Source organism: Cervus elaphus, chromosome 25, assembly GCF_910594005.1.
Source record: "Cervus elaphus chromosome 25, mCerEla1.1, whole genome shotgun sequence".
NCBI classification, from domain to species: domain Eukaryota; kingdom Metazoa; phylum Chordata; class Mammalia; order Artiodactyla; family Cervidae; genus Cervus; species Cervus elaphus.
In genome coordinates, this window is record NC_057839.1 from 37,970,533 (window position 1) to 37,989,057 (window position 18,525).

General features: G+C 40.8%; 1 protein-coding gene across 1 annotated transcript in view; it reads left to right on the forward strand.

Moving 5' to 3' along the window:
• The first annotated feature begins 472 nt into the window (after positions 1–472).
• The window catches only part of LIFR (LIF receptor subunit alpha), a 115,967-nt gene continuing 97,914 nt past the window's right edge, over positions 473–18,525 (forward strand). Inside the window, exons 1-2 of the mRNA XM_043887143.1 lie at positions 473–606; positions 761–988. The gene's annotated coding sequence lies outside the window, so the exon portion shown is untranslated. The remainder of the gene's footprint in view (positions 607–760; positions 989–18,525) is intronic.

The window sequence follows — 18,525 nt, forward strand, 5'->3', positions numbered from 1 at the left end:
CAGGGGCAGTAGAAATTTTCTACAGTGCTCCAGTTCTGTTCTAGAGAGATTCCCCTGGGTGCTGAGAATGAAGTGGATATCACAATTCAGCTTCCCTTCCCAGTCATTCCATGAAGCTGGCTGCTAGGGTTACCTATTGTGGCAGGTGGTTCTTTTCAGGATTACTCAAAATACTAGAAGGTCAGGCTGGCCCCATCATTTCCTTTCACTCTGCCGTCTAAAGCACTTTGCTAACTCCTATCCTGCGCTGGGCTCACGCTGTTAGCCTGGAAGGAAAAGCTTTGTATCCCATTACTAGTTCCTTGAACCACAATCCAAGACACAGCTTGGTTTTCCCAGGAGTTTTGGTTTGCACAACTGATGCATTCCAGGCATTGTTGGGATGCATTGTTTCTCCTCTTTTCCTCCACCCCCCAGCCTATGCCATATGAGTATATATAGCCTCCTGGAGTGGCCATCCTCAAATCCTAACCCTCTCTCCAAGTTGTCTCTCCCACCAGATACCCTGCCTTTCACTGTGCAGAACTGCACTCGCCAAGACCACTATCGGCTCTGAATTCCAGCTCCAAGAGGGAGCTGTGGCTGCTGCTCTATCTAGGCTTCCAGGTACAGTATTGCTGTGGTTTGGCTCCTGTCTTCCTGGTTTTGTTTCTCTCATCCTTTTTGACGTTTTACCACTTAACTTCTCTGCTGCTTCTGAATGTCAGGTTCTTTTTTTTTTTTTCTTCTTATGTGGTTTACTATGATCTCTTCTTAACAGACTCTTCCTTCAGTTTGGCGCCCTAGACATAGGGTCCTCCTTTGTCTCCAGTCACTGTTTGGAACCCCATAATAGCAATGGCTGGGGTCCCCTAGACCCACTGCTTACAGCTATGCAGTTCGTGCACTGCAGAGAGACACCCGAAGAAGGCAGCAAGTGTGGACTTAAATCCAGCTCGTGCTCACCAAGATGAGTGCCTGACACTGTACTGTGGACAGTTGCAAGAAGGTACACTCCTGTTTTCTTTCTACATGACAAGTATGTATATACGTATATCTCTCTCTCTATGAACACATAGTTACATTAGATTATCAGCTGAGACTAGGTTAATGTGTTTTATTGTCATCTCAGTGTTTACATGAAAATGAAGACGTTAAGAGTGCTTGAAAATATTTTATGAGAAATAGTTAACTCATAAGTTTTATTTCTTAGGGCAGTTTTAGGTTTACAGAAAAACTGAACAGAAAGTACAGGGCGTTCCAGCATGTTCCCACCCACCGCCTCCCACCCCACCTCCTCCCATTTCCTCTATTATTAACATCTTGCACTAGTTGGGGGTATATCTGTTATGATGGATGAGCCCATATTAATCCATTATTATGAACTGAAGTCCATAGTTTACATTAGGTCTCCCTCTTTGTAGTTGTACAGGTTTTGGCAAGTACACAATGTCTTGTAGTCACCACGTTTGTATCACACAAAAGAGTTTCACTGCTCTAAAAACCCCCTGTGTTTCACTTCTCATAACTCCCTCCCTTGCTTCCCTTCCCCAGGCCCTAGAAACCATTGATCTTTTTACTGTTCCATAGTTTGGTTGAAGGTATACTTTTCTTTGTACAAAGGAATATCTACCAGCTAAAACCACAAGGTTGCTTCTGCCCAGAGACATACCATTTAAAAAAAAAGTTAGTCAATGCCTTGAATCAAAGAGGAAATCTAGTTTAATTTCTTTCTCGGGATCCCTTCAGTGTATACCATTTCCCTAATTTTTTCTTATCTAGTACCACTTTTTTGAATTACTTTATGGTCCCCTTTCTCCACTTATCCATCCCTCCCCTTCTACCATGCATCTTCTGTGTCAGTATTGTCCCAAAGACCTTTCGGCAGTGATGAGAATGCTCTACATCTCTGCCACCCAATACAGTAGCCACTAGTTTCATGTTACTTATTGAGCACTTGGAATGTGGCTAGTGCAATGGAGGAACTGAATTTTTTCATTCTATTTAATGTTAATAATTTCAACTTAAATAGCCCATGTGGCCAATAGCTACTGTACTGGACAGCACAGATCGAAGTTCTTGCATCAGCCAGATCACCCATCCTGATAGCATTCAGAATTTCCCCTTCTTCATACTTGAATCCTCCCTGTCCTCTTGAATCCTCTCTGACAAATTAGAAAAGTAACTGAATTCTGCCTGACCCCGTTTATCACTAAAATACACAGTTCTCACATCGGTCACATTTATTACCAGCAAATATATTCTTTTCTTACCCAGAACATTAAGATATCTTATAAAATGTACTTAATGTATGAGGCTCTCCCATGTTCCTTATCTATGCCTTTTTATGTCTCTGTTAAATGTTTTCTGTTCAAGACTCCATACCCTAGAAAACAGAGTAGAATTACATAACTCATGCTTTAGTTGGCAGTCACTATAAGCCATTATAAGTGGGTTCATACGTGCCATTTTAGAAGATTGTCACACAATTTTGAAGGGTTGAAAGAGGAGGAAGAGAAGAAATAATAACATCAAAGGAAATGAAGGGAATTAAGAGTTTCGTCTCAGAACTCAGCATGGTGTGAGTCAGGAGTTGTGGCTAGGGGTTCTCAGGAGGCTGGCTTTCTGTGCCACCAGCAGGCCCATGACCTTGGTCCTACCGGAGGCTCAGCTTTCTCCTTCATAAAATGAAGGGTCTGGACCAGAGGCTCTGGTTTGACCTGCCTCCCCCATTAAAATGCTTCTTGGGTCAAAAGTAGCCTGGGAATGACTAGGGCACTGGAAATAGGCTGTGATCACATGGAATATTTCACACAATCTCACCCCCACCACCCGCTTCCCCAGCTAGTAGTGTCGATGATGAACACGTTAACTTTGTTAAGGACAAGACTAAAACAATATTTTAAGAACCAACGGAACCCAGTTCAGAGTGAGTCATTGGTCCTGACTCTAGTGGCTCAACTGACCACAAAAGTTTGTGAATAGTCTATATGGTGTCCTTAAAACATCTGCACAGACCTTTTATTTCCAGTGCTTTGGACAGAGATAAACACAGTCTTTCATCCAAAGCCTACATTCCACAAAACAGATGAAAAGTTGCAGTATAAGCGTGGCCTCCCTGGCTGAGTCTGCCTTGCCTGTGTGCCCATGCCTGGTCTCTGTTACATAAGCAGTAGGAAGTCTCTGCAGTTAAAAATAGGGTGAGTGTGCTAAAGTAAAACTCATGTTCTGAAACTCTTAGTGTGCGTGTAATTACCATTTAGGATTCCAAGTTAAATGATTTGCTAATGGCCACTAAATGTGACATACCCCTGAGTAAAATAATTGATTCATAACTTGGGAGAGTTTGAGTCAATTGTCCTCAGCCAAGTGCTCAAGTATGTTTTCTCTCTCTCCCTAAACCTTGCTTCTGTGGTGAAGAATAGGAATAGCAGTGTCGTGATGACTACGGGAGACCAGGGCATAGCACTGCATAAACCCTTCAGAGGCTTCAGCGCCATTGCAGTGACCCATTTGTTTATATCATCACTTGCCTACTGTCTCTCCATGCTAAAATGTAAGTTCCAAGAGAGCAGGGATTGTGTCAGCTTTGCTCAGAGTCTGGCATGGAGGAAGGAGTCAACATAAATCTTTTGAATGAAATGTGTAACTCATCTAGAGTCCCTGGAGTCAGATCCCTGGGCTTGGCTCCTGTGTTCTTGGACAAGTAGCTTTCCTGCCTGGGTCTTTATTTCTTTTTCTCTGAAGGAAGATAGTGATGGTATCTACTTGACTGAGTAATTGTAGGAATTAAGTGAGATGATATATGCAAAGATCTTAGAACAGTGTCTGGTACATAAGACCCGATAAATGTTAATAATTTTTAACAATGAGGATAGTTGATGTGTAATAAGTACTTCATAAATGCCATTTTTTCTTCCTATTTGCTATCATTATTGAAAGTGTTTTTCCCCTTTGAAGTAGCAGTTATATGCAGGTCCCCAGTTACGTGTATTACCATAATAGGATGGCTGCTTCCCCTTTGTATGCTATGCCCGGCACAAGGGTGGAGACATCATGTCAAGGAAACACCAAAATGCTGTTCACAATGGTACTTGGGTCTTTAGGGTCCAAGGAAAAGTTACAAAATATTTTCCCACCTCCCTACATTACATCATCCCTCTCTCACCTCCTATACCCTCCTCTCATCTCTATTTGTCCAATGGTCCCAGAAAGTCCCCAGTTTGCAAATCAACCTCCCCTACAGAATCTGTCTCTACCCATCAGAATTGAAGGATCCTTTTTAGCAATCTGTTCTCTCATGGAAATAATTTATTGCCAAAAGGTAAGCAATAAAAGTCTATATCTTTGTATTTAGGACAGAAAGGGAAAATAAAAAACAATATTTGAAACTAATTCTAGATCTTGCCTTTACTAAGTCACTTAGTAAAGTCACTTAATCATCCAGAAGATAAGTTACTGGATGGAATGGGTCTCAGAATAATATCAGATGGTACTAATCAATATGTGATCCACCTCTGGGCTTTTGAAAATTAAATGAGAAAAACATGCAAAAGATCTAGCTCTAATTAAGAGAAGAGAGTTTCTAAATTGTGAAAAGAACAAATTTTACCACCCCCACCGTAGTCATTCTGAGTTTCCACGTTGATCTGGAAGATTTAGCTAAGGGCTTTTTCCTGTCCCTAGGGACCCCATTTTTAAATGGGGCTACATCCTGCCTGAGGACAAAGGAGGGGCGGGGAAGGACACAAACACACGCACACATGCACACATGCTTTCTTTTTTGCCTTCTGACCTCTTTTCCAATTCATAAGTAAAATTTGAATCATGCTGTAATTTTATTCCGATATTTTCTACATAGTGTTCTTTAATTGAATAAGGCAATCAAATCTTATCCTTACCCTCTCCCCTAATTGGCTAGATTTAATGACACCAGTTTTGAATTTTATAGCATTTTAAGAACAAGCTTTTTCCCATACAATGTGGGATTCAATTTCACTTATTTGAGAACTGACTGTTGTTAAAAATCTAATTATTTTTAATAGGCAAAATCATTTTGATCCATTTTATTCTTTTTTATGATTAAGGAGCATGCACTTTAAGATTTGTAGTTCTTTGAAGTATAACACTATGCATTACTAGTTCAGGTTTAAACATGATCTAGCAAGATCAGTAGTTACTTGTAAAAAAAAGGGGGAGGGTTTAGCTTGACACTTTAAGAAGGCAGTATTCTAAAGAACATAATTGTGGTAAATGACAGTAGTGTCTAGATCGCCTCAATTTAAATTAATACTAAGAAATATGTGCATAATCTGATTCATTTAATTCTGATAGATAGAGTATATAAAAATGCTGCTAACCTATAGACAGATGGTTTAGACTGGGTAAATAATCTGGAAAACAAAGTGAAAAGCTTGGAGCATTTTATAAAATTTGCCAAAGCAAACCTAGTTCTAAAGAAAAACATTCAGGCAAGTTCCCCAGTTCAGGTCTTAATATACCTTTTATCATACTAGAAGCCATTCCTTTCTTGAGCTATGAAAGACAAAATCTGAGAGGTGCTTGATTAATCCTCAGGGATCTAAGGCCTTTTTAAAAAGGTACTCAAAGACCTAAACAAATATTACCTTTGAATTTTATATTTTATTCCTTATTTGTCTGAGCAAAATCATATGTCCTACTAATAATTCTAAGTGGATACAACTTCTAACCTAAAAGAAAAAAAAATTGGAAAGTTAAAAATGTACTTTGGGATTTAGCAAGAATTGAAAATCCATTTTTTTTTTCTATGAAGTAATGACTTGTATGGGGCTTTATAACAATAAGTTTGGTTAAAATTACTTAAAGCCAAGGGGACTAATTGGAGAGTCTCATATCATGCTTTGGCTTTCCTAGTGGCTCAAATGGTAAAGAATCTGCCTACAATGCAAGGGTTCCATCCCTGGGTGGGGAAGATCCCCTGGAGAAGGGTATGGATACCCACTCCAGTATTCTAGCCTGGAGAATCCCATGGACAGTAGAGCCTGGAGGGCTATAGTCCATGAGGTCACAAGGAGTTGAACAAGACTTACCAACTGAGCATGCATGCACCCTGCCTAGCAGAGAGCTGGTAAAGTTAGAAGATGGTAGAGAATGATGGGTAAAGAGCAAATGCTGGGAATCAAGCCCACTGAGATCAGATTCTAGCTTTGGAGTGACTTTGGACAAAGGTGGGAATTTCTCTGATTTAAATCTGATTATTCTTCTCCCTCCTCACCCCACCGTCTTTACTACCCCCCCCCACACACACACATTCACACTCACACAAAACTGTGACAATTACCACTCTAGATGGCTTCACCTTGCCTTTAGGATAAAGTCCCAAGCATGGCCCCACACAGCAGTGTCCCTCTCACATCTCTCCCTGGTTCTCTTAGCTCTCCCAGCAGTGTCCTTTTTCAGTCCCCCAAACTGCTCTCTGGCCCTTTCTTGACCCCGTGTTATCCTACCATGTCTTGTCTCATCTGCCTGGAAGTATTTCATCCCCAGTGCCAGTACCTCTTCTCCCATTTATAGTGACTAACCCTGAATGTCTAGGTTTAAACATCATTTTCTCAGTAAGATTTTACCTCCTGTCCCCCTCGAAGTTAGGGCTTGTCATTATGCTCCCTAGTTTCCCTCTTTCTTCCCTCTTGTTGCACTGGGATATCTCTTCCCCCAGCCCTCCATTAGACTGCATGAGACATCTGTGTATATGCAGAAAGTGGTGCCCAGCGTGGAGTGGGGAGCGGCAGGTTTGCCTTTTTCTCTACTGCAGTCCCAGAGTCCAGCCCAGAGGCTGCTTGTAACATGCATTGACTGGATGCACGAAGGACTTTCTATCGGGAGACTGAGATCTCCTCCCAGATGTGTGAGGGCCAGATGTCTGCACAGAGTTCAGAATCTCTCTTAGCACCTGGTAAATATCTCAGCCAATGGTGGCTATTATCATTAATAGAAATGTTTAAGTGATGAATTTGTTTCATTTCTAAATTCTTCGGTGGGCACCTCTCCAGTTGGGAGAGTTAAAAGTAGATTAGCAAGTTGCCCATTTCTATTCATTCTTTTCAATACTATTGCAGAGTTTTAGAGCAGAACAAGATGAAGCAATGTGCCAAACCAAAATTGGAGCCAGGATAGAAAATGGCTTTGATGTGATGGATCGAGTGTAATTGTATGTTTGCATGGGCCTGGCTGTACTCCAGGTGCACACATCCATAACCCAGTCCATCAACCAGATGTTACCAGTCTTTTTTTTATAAAAAAAAATACAGAAATATGATCTATGCCTATAGAAACCTACATGTTAGCACTTGGGAAATGATGGCAATGAATATCATATAAAAACATAATTTGCAAAAGATAATTATAGAATCCACATGAAAGTCTTATACGTGAATCTTAAACTTGAGTAATAAAAGGTTAGAACTGTACCTCCCACTGGAATTTAAAGATAAAGTTTTCCTAATAGAGATGGGATTAGGTAAAATTTGATGAGATAGAGCCATATCTTCTTTTATTTAAAATTATAAATAAGTGTAAGACTTCTATTATTTTCAATCAACTAAGCCTCTTAAGTTACAAACTCTGCTGAAATCTAACAGGGGCAGGATAGATGCTAATGATTCTTAGTACTGGAAGAAACTTTATGATTCAAAGCAATGAAGTCATAATATTGGTACATCATATATCAGGACTGATATTTTAAAATGGGAACTTTTAATTCCATCTTCTATGACTGATCTGGGGTTTCCCAGGTGGCTCAGTAGTAAAGAATCCACCTGCCCATGCAGGAGATGCAGGAGATGTGGGTTCACTTCCTGGGTCAGGAAGATTCCCTGGAGGAGGAAATGGCAACCTACTCCAGTATTATTGCCTGGAAAATCCCATGGACAGAGAAGCCTGATGGGTCTCAGTCCACAGCATTGCAAAGAGTTAGACACCACTGAGCAACTAGGCGTGAGCAGGATGACTGGTCCAAAATTTCATGAGGATGTTGCAGGGGAAATGAAGGGACATTTGCAAATGGAGAGAAAAATCTGACCAGCTTCTACCTCTTCTAAACTGTTATCTTTCTACTGCTAGTGGCCTGAGACTAGTAGCCTTTCCTCTGAGAATCCCTAATCGAGCTTCTGTTAATAGACTTGGTATATAAGTTAGGGATATGTTTGACTGCAAGTAACAGAAAACCCAAACCATAGTAGCTTCAATGAATAGGGGATTCACTCATTACAAAAATCCAGAGTGAAGTGATTGCTGGAGTTGTTTATAGTTCATAATGCCATGAGGGACCCAGGTCATTCTATCTTTCTGCTCTGTTATCCTTAGAGCCTTATGTTTCAAGATGTTCCAAGATGTTTGCTGTAGTTGACATCATATGTGCTGTGAAAGCAGGAAGAGAATGTTATCTCTGTCTCCTTCTAACAGGAAGGCAAAGGCTTTATCAGAACTCCCAGGCAAACATCTCCTTGTGTTTTATTGGCTGGAAAAGAGAATATTTAGCTGGACAAGTGTTAAGTGAGGAAAAAGAGGGAAGTGGATATTGGATAAGCAACTGACCATGATACTCCCCTTGGTTTGGCCTTCACACTATCCTGGTTGCTGATGGGAGTTAGGAGAAGGGATTAATTGACCTATGTGATCTGTCCTTCTCTCTTGGTAGGGAGTAGGTGAATGAATGAAGATTTGACAGGCCATTTCAGGGGGCTTCTAAATCTGAGCTCGCTAGCAAAGGAAATCACTAATAATATTTTGCTCTTAACTTAGACTTCAAAAGTCATAATGTTGTTTAGATTAAGGTAGATAACAATTCTGAGTTGAACTAGATGCTTTCCTGTCTGGAAAAGGAGTAAGTAACTATTTGCAGTGGTTCCTAGGTGTCGCTATGGCTGTGTGCCCCTGTACTCTAGAAATAGCTGGGCCTTCCTGATGTCCAGGCTGGCATCTGTTGCCAAGTCGGAAAGAGATCTGAAAACTCCCATTCCATTCCGTCTGCGGAAGACACCACAGCATTTCTTCTTCCGACCCTAATGGGAAGCACATGGAGATCACTGAACATTGGGAACCCTTCTTAGCTCAAATTATGTTTTTTGAGCAAGGGGTATGATAAAGTAACCTCTAAACATGACCCTGGCAAAAGTCAGTAGCCTTGCTTATTCTGGCCACGTTCCTGGTGCAATCCAGGGTTCTGGGAAGATTTACTTTAATTACAACTTCTTTCGCCCTTTTTCTCTCCGTCTCATACTCATGATCTCTTACATAACATGTGTTAGAGTTACCAAAACTGAAAATTTCATTCTCGAGCTAAATTAGATAAACGTAATTTGCACTTGGCTTCTTTTCTTTCAAGAGATCTGGCCAAATTAGCATGTCATACTGTTTTTCTAAGGCACACATAACTTAAATTCTCTTTCTTTCTTTAGTTTTTATATCTCAGTAAAAATTTCATTTTTGTTTTCAGTGGCAAGGATAATAAAGAGGCATTGTATCTTCTAAAAATTTTCTTTAGCCATACAAGGTCTTACGAAGGATAATTTTTATAGACTTTTTTCTTAGTCTACTAAAATTCTTGTGAGAATTAGTTCATTTCCAAAAAGTTTTGCACAGAGCTTATATATAAAAGTTAAAATTCATATAAATTAAATCAAAACATAAACACTGCATTCTTCATCAATCATGAAAATCACATATTAAAAGCCCAGATCAAAATCTCCTTTCAACTGTACTGTATTATTTAGCACAAAATGTGTAAGCTGTAAGTTTGCCTTCAGTTCAACAGGACCTCAATGTACCAAACATTAATTGAGCATCTTATGTGTGTTCAAAGGCACTTTGCTCTGATTAAGAGATGAATCTTACACCACTAACACTTACTCTCATAAAACTCTTATTCCATTAAGAGGAAACAGATATATAAACAAACAATTACAATGTGATGTGATAAAACATGATGATATAAAGATATAGAGGGACAAGACTTAACCCTGTTGAAGGACATGTAAAGAGAGGACTGATGTTGAAGCTGAAACTCCAATACTTTGGCCACCTGACGTGAAGGGCTGACTCATTTGAAAAGACCCTGATCCTGGGAAAAATTGAGGGCAGGAGGAGAAGGGGACAACAGAGGATGAGATGGTTGGATGGCATCACCAACTCAATGAACATGAGTTTGGGTAAACTCCGGGACTTGGTGATGGACAGGGAGGCCTGGCGTGCTGCGATTCATGGGGTTGCAAAGAGTCGGACACGACTGAGTGACTGAACTGAACTGAAATGAACTGAAAGAGAGGGCATTGGAGAGAGTGTAGAAGGAAGGTGATGCCTAATGAAAATGCATCCTTCATCAATTAAGTCATGCTTGATTGGAGGGGGAAATTCTGGGCAGAGAGAAACCAAGAAGGAGTTTGTAGTAAAAGTGCAGGTAAGGAGTGACGAGGGCTTCCCAAGGTGGCTCAGTGGTAAAGAACCTGCCTGTCAATGCAGGAGACATACGAGATGCCAGTTCAGTCCCTGGGCTGGGAAGATCCCCTGGAAGGGGAAATGGCAACCCACTCCAGTATTCTTGCTTGGAGACTCCCATAGACAGAGGAGCCTGATGGGCTACAGTCCGTAGGGTTGCAAAGAGTCAGACATGACTGAAGCAGCTTAGCATGCATGTGTGCAAGGAGTGATAAGAACCTAAACTAAGACGGTGCCAGAGGAGAGAGATGACAGAGAATGAGCCTGCAATACTTGGGAGGTAAAACTGAATACTTTGTCAATTTGATTTAGTATCTTCCCAAAAAGCTGCCGAAGATAAGACCTCTTGATAGTTCATCAAAACAATTTTACTGGTACAGTCTTTTCAGTAGATAACTGGATTTGAAACAAAGTTTTAACAAACTATATAGGCACAGCCTGCTTTCGTTTGAATATTGCATGTATATAAATTCCCAAGGCTACCTGCACAGATAGTATATTTCCAAAGCATTTTGTCTTGGTGCATAGCCATGGACTAAGGGCAAAATAAGAAAATGACATAATATTTGGTGGGCATGGAGGGAAAAAGGCACATGCGTTTTTCACTGGTCTTTAAGTCTCCTTTCTGCCTGCATAAAGGAGTTACTTAGTTACTTGGCCACCTCCCACTGTGTATTAGCAGAAAAGCTTAACCAACCTTGCCTATAAATGGCCAAGAAACAAACTGCCTCATTCATTCATTCTGTTGACATGTTCTGAGTCCTAGGATGCTTAGAGCCAGGGATAGAGAAATTGAGAAGGTGTAGCCTTTGCCCATGAGAGAAAAGGGGATGTAAACACATACTTTTAATAATAGCTTGACAAGCACTTTATTAAAAATGGGGCTGGAGCCCTGAGAGAATGATGAGAAATGAGCTAACTGTCTGGTGCCAACAGAAAAATTCCATAAGGGAAGTGATAACAAGGCTTAGAAGATTTTGAAAAATGGGTAAAGCAGGGACATGTGAGGGTGTTTCAAATATAGGGAATGATGGGAGACTATATTATTGCTTCTAATTGCTAGTTTCTTCTTCCTAATATAGGGAGAGATATGTAGGGACAGGAGAGGTTGTATCTCCCCACCCTAATTAAAGTCAGGCTTAGCCGAGTTACTTACCTTGGCCAATAAAATCTGCATAGAAGTGTTTTGTGCCATTTCTGAACAAAACCTTTAAGATCTGTCATAACATTCCAAGGTCACTCTTTCCCCTCTGCCACATGGAAAACCATTTTCAGAAAGGGACTGCTTATTCAGTGTAGATCTCAGAGTAAAGGAGACTTCTGGAGTAGAGTTGAAGCTGTCCTGCAGACAGCCTATAACTTAAGTAAGAAGGAAATTTATGTTGTTGAAAACCATTGAGACCTGGGGATGGTTGTTAAGGCAGCACAACTTAGGAAAGCTGACAAACGTGGAAGTAGTATGTACAAGGGTGCAGAAGTATCAGTGGATATAGAGTGGTGGGAAATGGTGAGAAATTTAGTGCAGAGCTGGTATTTAAAGCCTCATGTGGCCAGAAATAAACCCAAAAGGGCAGTTAGGAAGAGATTTTTGAAGGGTCTTACATGTCCTGCTAGGAAAGTTAACTTTATTCTTTAAATGATAGAAAGTAAGTAGAAGGTAAGGAGTGACATAAGATTTATCTCAGGAAGGTGATTCTAATGAGAATGGAAAAATACTAGTACCAGTGAAATGAGCTAAGATGTTGTTATGATACTAGTAACTAACACTCAATGTGCATTTATTATGTGCTAGACATTTCATATATGTTTACCAAAGTAATCCTCACAACAGCCCTGTTTAGTGACTAGAAGGATCCTTATGCTTCCCAGTGGCACAGTGGTAAAGAATCTGCCTGTCAATGCAGGAGATGCAGGTTTGATCCCTGAGTTGGGAAGATCCCTTGGAGTAGGAAATGGCAACTGATCTAGGCAACTGATCTTGCCTAGAAAATTTCACGGACAGAAGAGCCTAGCGAGGTACAGATCATGAGGTCACAAAGAGTTAGACGTGACTGAGTGGCTGAGCACAGCACAACGTAATGATCCTTTTTTGTAGAAGAGGAAACTCAGGCACAGGGAGGTTGAATAACTTGGCCTCATCAGTCTATAGAAGTGGTTAGAGTCAGAATTCCATCCCAAGCTGTCTGGCTGCCAGAACCCATACTTTTCACCATGATACCACACTCTCAGTATCCAGGCAGATGATTTGGCATCTGAATCAAGACAGTACGTGGAGATAGAGAGGAAGTCTTAAGTCTCATACTTCTGATATTGCACTGAATACAGGCATGAGTTGGAGTCTTGGGTAGAAGACATGGAGGGGTCAGAGATAATGTCCCATTTTTAATCAGGAGACTAAATAAGTAGTGAAACAATGAATGGGAAACAGAATATTAGAACAAGTTTGGGAGGAAAATGAAGAGTTTTGTTTGGGATACATTCACTTTGAGGCAGATATGCAGCACCAAGTGGAGACCATCTCTCGGCAATTAGAATATGATACCAAAGCTCAGGGAGGGAGGTATCTCTAGTCGTTCAGATGGCAAAGAACCTGCCTGCCAATGCAGGAGACCCAGGTTCAATCCCTGGGTCAGAAAGATGCTCTAGAGGAGGAAATGGCAAGCCACTCCAGTATTCTTGCTTGGAGAATTCCATGGACAGAGGAGCCTGGTGGGTATAGTCCATGGGGTCGCAAAGAATCAGACATGACTGAACAACTAACACACACAAATACACACATACACACACACACACACTAAATCTCAGGAGCAAGCTGGAGATAGAGCCAGGTGGGGCCCAAGCCTAGAAAGTAGACTCATTCACATTGGCAGGCATATGCAGAGTGAGCTGAGAAAAGGTCAAGAGACTAATCAGAAGAACTCCATTATGTGATGACTAGATCAGGAAGAGGAGCCAGGGAAAGACTGAGAGGCAGTGATAAAGCAGGGGAAAGCATCAGAGAACAGAGCATGGGTTTTCAAAAATGGTGTTCATCACCAGTGACTAAACCGTGGAAAAACTGGGCAATGACCACAACCACCTCTGTTTGTGGCATGCTCTAGCCACACAGTAACTTGAGAAACAACACCCTCCACTTACACGGCAGCAAAAACATTGTACATCACCAGCATCCCAGCAGGGATACAAGGATGTGTTGGGTGGAGGCAGAGAAAAAGTAGGAAATGACCTCCCCCATCATGTTGCTGATAGATTTGAGTACTTTCATGTTTATTTGTAAGTACAGAACTGCTGATTAGCTTGTAAAATGACAAGTTCCCATAAATGGGGGAAAAAATGCATTGCTTCAATTTACAGGAATTGCCTAATCCCAAACATGGAAATGAGGAAGATTTTAAAATAAAATCTTTTCTGGAATACTCTCATCATACCTGGAAGAACTGGTTTATTAGATTTACTTCTTAAGTGCTCTCTAATAATGCTACTAAAGTTCAACAGACTTTAACTAGTTAGAATAACAAGAGAGATATTTGCATAGAATTCCCCAGGCTTTTTTGATGACTTAGTAGAATATCAGGATTTTTTTAAAAAACATGAATAGCTTGAGGCTACATAAAATTTATTATGCAATATTCTACTAGGAACATCCCACATGCCTGCTTTGTAGTCATAGAAGAAGAAAATATTATTTTGTCTACAGCACAAATGATGTCTTTGTCAATGTCAAATTGTTGACATGTGTTGAGATGGTGTTTGAAAACACCATGGAAACAAAGCTTGGAAACTTGGGGTTAATAATATTAGTAGTTTTCTATTGCAAGACTTCTGAGAGCCTTTAATATGCTGGGTTACATTGTGCAGCTCCAGAAGTGGCTAGAGTAAGCAGCAGTCCCCAAACTTATCTTACCATAGGCTCTCCCATGTTTTTCAAGAGCACATAACCTTCTTGGTCGAATGTCCTATACAGTAGATTATATTTCCATTCAAAATGTTTGCTGCTCTTCCCTTTAGTATCCTTTTCTATAGGATTACCCCTCCCTACTCCACTGAACACAAGAACAGTGTAACCTGCTTTGGTCAATGGAATATGGCTGCAAGTAACATGTATCACTTCTGAGCAAAGACTTTAAGAGCCAGCCTGAGGTACCCCTATTCCCTTTACCCTCCAATACAGGACCAGCTATGTCCCAGAGAAAGATTGTTCCAATAGCCCTGAGTTCTGGAGTGTTCTGTGATGGATATGTAAATGCATAAAAAGTCAACCTTTGATGTTGTAAGCCGTTAATATTTTAGGCCACTTGTTACCACAGAGATTCTCAAAAATGACAGAATGATCTCTGTTTGTTTACAAGGCAAACCATTCAATATCACCATAATCCAAGTCTATGCCCCAACCAGTAACACTGAAGAAGCTAAAATTGAATGGTTCTATGAAGACCTACAAGACCTTTTAGAACTAACACCCAGAAAAGATGTCTTTTTCATTATGGGGACTGGAATGCAAAAGTAGGCAGTCAAGAAATGCCTGGAGTATCAGGCAAATTTGGCCTTGGAGTACGGAATGAAGCAGGGCAAAGGCTAATAGAGTTTTGCCACGAGAACACACTGGTCATAGTACACACCCTCTTCCAACAACACAAGAGAAAACTCTACACATGGACATCACCAGATGGCCAACACTGAAATCAGATTGATTATATTCTTTGCAGCCAAAGATGGAGAAACTCTATACAGTCAGCAAAAACAAGATCAGGAGCTGACTGTGGCTCATTGATTATATTCTTTGCAGCCAAAGATGGAGAAGCTCTATACAGTCAGCAAAAACAAGATCAGGAGCTGACTGTGGCTCAGATCATGAACTCCTTATTGCCAAATTCAGACTTAAACTGAAGAAGGTAGGGATAACCACTAGACCATTCAGGTATGACCTAAATCAAATCCGTTCTGATTATACAGTGGAAGAGAGAAATAGATTTAAGGGACTAGATGTGATAGACAGAGTGCCTGATGAACTATGGACAGAGGTTTGTGACATTGTACCGGAGACCATTCCCAAGAAGCAAGACCATCCCCAAGAAAAAGAAATGCAAAAAAGCAAAATGGCTGTCTGAGGAGGCCTTACAAATAGCTGTGAAGAGAAGAGAAGCAAAAAGCAAAGGAGAAAAGAAAAGATATACCCATCTGAATGCGGAGTTCCAAAGAATAGCAAGGAGAGATAGGAAGCCTTCCTCAGCAATCAATGCAAAGAAATAGAGGAAAACAATAGAATGGGAAAGACTAGAGATCTCTTCAAGAAAATTAGAGATGCCAAGGGAACATTTCATGCAAAGATGGGCTCAATAAAGGACAGAAATGGTATGGACCTAACAGAAGCAGAAGATATTAGGAAGAGGTGGCAAGAATACAAACAAGAACTATATGAAAAAGATCTTCACGAACCAGATAATCACGATGGTGTGATCACTCACCTAGAGCCAGACATCCTGGAATGTGAAGTCCTTAGGAAGCAGAGTGGAGTCCTTAGGAATGTGAAGTGGGTCTTAGGAAGTATCACTATGAACAAAGCTAGTGGAGGTGATGGAATTTCAGTTGAGCTATTTCAAATCCTAAAAGATGATGCTGTGAAAGTGCTGCAATGAATATGTTAGCAAATTTGGAAAACTCAGCAGTGGCCACAGGACTGGAAAAGGTCAGTTTTCATTCCAATCCCAAAGAAAGGCAATGCCAAAGAATGTTCAAACTACCACACAATTGCTCTCATCTCACACGCTAGTAAAGTAATGCTCAAAATTCTCCAAACCAGGCTTCAGCAATACGTGAACCGAGAACTTCCAGATGTTCAAGCTCAATTTAGAAAAGGCAGAGGAACCAGAGATCAAATTGCCAACATCTGATGGATCATTGAAAAAGCAAGAGAGTTTCAGAAAAACATCTATTTCTGCTTTATTGATTATGCCAAAGCCTTTGACTGTGTGGATCACAACAAACTGTGGAAAATTCTGAAAGAGATGGGCATACCAGACCACCTGACCTGCCTCTTGAGAAACCTGTATGCAGGTCAGGAAGCAACAGTTAGAACTGGACATGGAACAACAGACTGGTTCCAAATAGGAAAAGGAGTACGTCAAGGCCATATATTGTCACCCTGCTTATTTAACTTATATGCAGAGTACATCATGAGAAACACTGGGCTGGAAGAAACACAAGCTGGAATCAAGATTGCCAGGAGAAATATCAATAACCTCAGATATGCAGATGACACCACCCTTATGGCAGATAGTGAAGAAGAACTAAAGAGCCTCTTGGTGAAAGCAAAAGAGAAGTTAGGGTAAACTCCGGCTTAAAACTCAACATTCAGAAAACTAAGATCATGGCATCCAGTCCCATCACTTCATGGCAAATATATAGGGAAACAGTGGAAACGGTGGCTGACTTTATTTTTCTGGGCTCCAAAATCACTACAGATGGTGATTGCAGCCGTGAAATTAAAAGACGCTTACTCCTTAGAAGGAAAGTTATGACCAACCTGGGCAGCATATTAAAAAGCAGAGACATTACTTTGTCAACAAAGGTTCATCTAGTCAAGGCTATGGTTTTCCCAGTAGTCATGTATGGATGTGAGAGTTGGACTATAAAGAAGGCAGAGCGCCGAAGAATTGATGCTTTTGAACTATGGTGTTGGAGAAGATTCTTGAGAGTCCCTTGGACTGCAAGGAGATCCAATCAGTCCATCCTAAAGGAGATCAGTCCTGGGTGGGTGTTCATTGGAAGGACTAATGTTGAAGCTGAAACTGCAATACTTTGGCCACCTGATGCGAAGAGCTGACTCATTTGAAAAGACCCTGATGCTGGGAAAGATTGAGGGCAGGAGGAGAAGGGGACGACAGAGGATGAGAGGGTTGGATGGCATCACTGACTCAATGGACATGAGTTAGGGTAAACTCCGGAAGTTGGTGATGGACAGGGAGGCCTGGCGTGCTGTGGTTCATTGGGTCGCAGAGTCGGACAAGACTGAGCGACTGAACTGAACTGAACTACCACAGAGAACTTAGCCTGAGCTGACTACATCCTGCCTCTAAGCCTTTATAAATTACCTGAACCTTACTGCTTTTTATAGGTGTGCCCATTCAGCTTCACTCTTATCAATAATGAGATGTTCTTAGAATTATTCATTAGATTCAGACAGTGACACTTGAAGGTTTACTAAAAATATATATATGAAGCAGGACTTAGAAGCAAATTGTGCTCAAACTCTTGTATGCCTAGAAAATACCCTGGAATTTTATCCAAAATGAACATTCTCATGTCCAATTCCCAGAGATGCTGATTCAACGAGCTTGGAATGGGTCCAAGGAATCTGAATTTTAAACCATCCTCCCAAGAAATTACCAGTGCAGGTGGCCTGTCAGTCATACTTGAGTGTGTTACTCTGAAGCTATTCACTTATCTACCAATCTTATGATAACATGTATTTAAATGCCATTTCAATTTAAAGAGGCACCATGGAGACTCCTCTTTGGAATTACTAGAAGCATGTATAATTAGTTTCACATTTTAGTTCATATTAATTATGTTTCATTTTATTTGACCACAAAATATTTCCTGCACACAATGGTACTCTCTGCTTGAATGCCTATCACATTCAAAAAACCTGATTCTGGTTGACCCTTGACTCTTCCAAAATAATCAACATGCTTGAAAAAATTATCTGCCATCTATGATGATTAAAAGGGCGTTCAGTTGCAAGTGACAGAAAGTGAATTTGAACCACCGGAAGCAAAACAGATTTATTGGTTACAGAACTAAATGTGCATGGTTTTGAGAGAATGAAGTTTAGTTGCTGGTTGAACAAGCTGGACATGTTAAAACTGGAGGCCAGACCTACCTATGGGATGGTTGGGAGTGGGGGAGGTTGTACGTAAGAGGGCAAAATGAGGGTGCTGTGCAGGTTCTCATGGGAGGAAGACTCTGGAGGGGGTTCTCCAGGGTACTACCTGGAGTACTGGGGGCTGGAAGGCTGGGAGTGGAGTCTAGGCAGGTAATTTGTACCAAAGAAGTTTGGCAGGATGTGAT